Genomic DNA, 3,059 nt, shown 5'->3' on the forward strand with positions numbered 1-3,059 from the left:
TGAAGCCTCTGAATCCTTGCCTCTGAGGAGCTGTCTGGTTTGACCCTTTCCAGGATCTGTTTGTTTTCCTAGCAGTCCATGGTACCCTCAATACTCTTCACCAGCACCACAGCTCAAAGGCATCAATTCTCCTTCTATCCTCCTTAGTCATTGTCCAACTCTCTGATGCATAACAAGTGATTGCAAAGACCATATAGCCTGTATCAGATGTACCTTAGTCTCCAGAGTGACACCATTGCTCTTCAATACCCTGGAAAGGTCCGTAATATGTGTTTTTATCTCCTCGCTGCTGGTGCCAAGAGTGTTGGCCATGGAGCCAAGCAAACTAAAGTTGTTAACAATCTCAGTCTCTTCACCATCCATCCTGATGCTGCCAATAGTGCCAATTGTGCTAATGGGAGATGTATACTTGGACCAAGAGTCAGTCATCAGATCAGAGCAGGGAAACACTGCATGGTTCAAAATTGGGAAAGGTGTACACCAGGTATGTGTCCTATCTCCATGCCTTTTCGACCTGTATGCAGAACAGATTATCTGAGAGGCTGGGCTCTATGAGGAGAAGTGTGGCATTAGGATTGGTGGAAGATCTATTAACAATCTGTGTTATACAGATGATACAACCCTGCTTGCTGAAACTGAGGAGGACCTCATGCACTTGTTGCAGAGGGTCAAGGACTGCAGCGTTCAGTATGGATTGAGGCTCAATATCAAGAAGACAAAGATTCTCACCACTGGAAACAGCATATAGTGATAACAAATATTTGCATCTTCAACTTCAGTTTCTCATCAGTGATATTATTGAGAGATAATTTTTGTTAAAAACATAGGGAAATTTCTATACCTTCTATAAAGTTTAGTAGCATCTCTGACTTCTGTAAACTAGATGCCAGTGCAAAAATCAAGTGTTTTTAGAAGTTATTAAATATTCTCTGAGAGGCATAATGTCTTCTCTTGGGATCCACTGTTCTACGTATTTTTCTTTCATTTACTACAAGAACTTTGACAACAATAAATACTCCTTGGAGGCAAGGATTCTGGGGCTTCGTCTGACATATTTTGGACATGTGGTAAGGAGGGACAGATCTTTAGAGAGGGACATCGGTGCTAGGTAGAGCAGAGGGTCAGCACAGGAGGGGAAGGCCCTCTATGAGGTGGATTGATTCAGTGACTGGGGTAATCAGGATGGGTGTGTCAGAGGTAATGCAATTGGCACAGGATAGAGCAGGGTTTAGGGCTGTTGTGCATAGGGTCACTATGAGTCGGAAACGACTCGATGGCACATAACAACAACAACAACAATTCCTTTGCATTATATTTCATTCATATACATTTTATTTAATGTTTCATTTACATTATGTTTCATGATGTAATGCAATCAATCATTCATATACAGTCTTTTTTACATTCTTTTTTTTAAAAATTGGTTTGCTTACAAAGTTTATATACATTCGTATTTCACACTATTCTTCATTCACATTGTGTTTCATGCATTCATGCTCATACATGACGCTTTACAAAATTACTCACCATTGGACCTTACTCATCATTACACTGTCTTTTTGCCTGCATATTTCCTATTCCACCCTCCCACCCCGCCCTCCACCCCTGCTGCCCACTTATCAAATTGTACAGCCCTGTGCTTTCACCCTTAGCTACCTATCCTCATCCATTTCCTCCTTCCCCTCTTAAGTTCCTGTACATGTTTAAGACCATTATTGTAAAACTAGAACGATAACTAGTAAAATCACTTTGTAAAATAAATCTATAATTTTTCTGTAATATTTTTCACATCTTCCCCATTCACCTGAATGCATGTCTGTATGGTGTATTTCACTCAGAGCCAATGTATCTATATTTAAATTATATGATTACTCATGATATCAAAGCATTACCATCATTGAAAACTAGCTTAAATATTTGAAAAAAATGTCTGTTAAAAGTAATACGAATAATCATGACAATAAAATAATAACCATACTAGATGGAGAGTTGGAACCATGTAATTTTGAAAACTCTAATGACTTTCAGGTAATTTTTACCTAAATGTTCTAAAGATTAATGTTATTGTTACGCAAATTTGAGTCAATTCTGATTCATAATGGCCTTATGTGACAGAGTGGAATTGCTTCACAGGATTTCCAAGGCTGTAATTGTCACACTTTTAGATTACCAGGCCTTTTCTCACATGGAACTGCTGTGAGAATTTTAACTACTCAACAGTCAGTGTGTACCTGAACACTTAACCACTCTCTCACCATGCCTTCTTAAATATGATATGGCTGTGTCCATCAAGTTATTTACAAGTGTGACTTTTCTTGCAGACCAACCTACATTCTGTGCAAGCTGTGAGTGTACATCTCCTAAACTGAGAGACATGGTATTTTTCAAAGCTTGCAAATGGCTGAATTCTAATATTTTGTTGGTTATCCTGTCTTAGTGTTTTTGTAATAGATGGTTTGCAGGTATGGTTTATAAATTTTTCACAAAGGACCAGTTTTACAAAAGTGTATCATGCTTGGAAAGGTGGAAAGTTAGTGAGGAAAGGCTTCCAACAATAAGCTCAGGCACCATGAAGAGTGTGAGGATCAGGTGAAGATCTGTCAGTTGTATATAGGAGCATGTTGAGTCAGAATTGATTGGATGGCCTTAACAACAGCATGATGTTGTTTTTGTTTTGTGCCTTCGAGTCGCTTGTGACTCATAGGGACCCTATGTACAACATCCCTAAAGCCTGCTCTATCCTGTGCCAATCGCACTGCCTCCAACACACCCATCCCGATTACCCCAGTCACTGAATCAATACACCTCATAGAGGGTCTTCCCCTCTTATTCCATCCTTCCATCCTCCCAAGCACGGTGTCTCTCTCCAAGCACCTGTCCCTCCTTACAACATGTCCAAAGTATGTCAGACGAAGCCCCAGAATCCTTGCCTACAAGGAGCAGCCTGGTTTAACCGTCTCCAGGTGAAATCTGTTTGTTTCCTTGGCAGTCCGCGGTACATTCAATACTCTTCACCAGCACCACAGCTCAAAGGCATCAATTCTCCTTCTATCCTCCTT

The sequence above is a fragment of the Elephantulus edwardii genome, unplaced genomic scaffold, assembly GCF_000299155.1.
Source record: "Elephantulus edwardii isolate Elephantulus edwardi_28Jun2011 unplaced genomic scaffold, EleEdw1.0 scaffold00090, whole genome shotgun sequence".
NCBI classification, from domain to species: domain Eukaryota; kingdom Metazoa; phylum Chordata; class Mammalia; order Macroscelidea; family Macroscelididae; genus Elephantulus; species Elephantulus edwardii.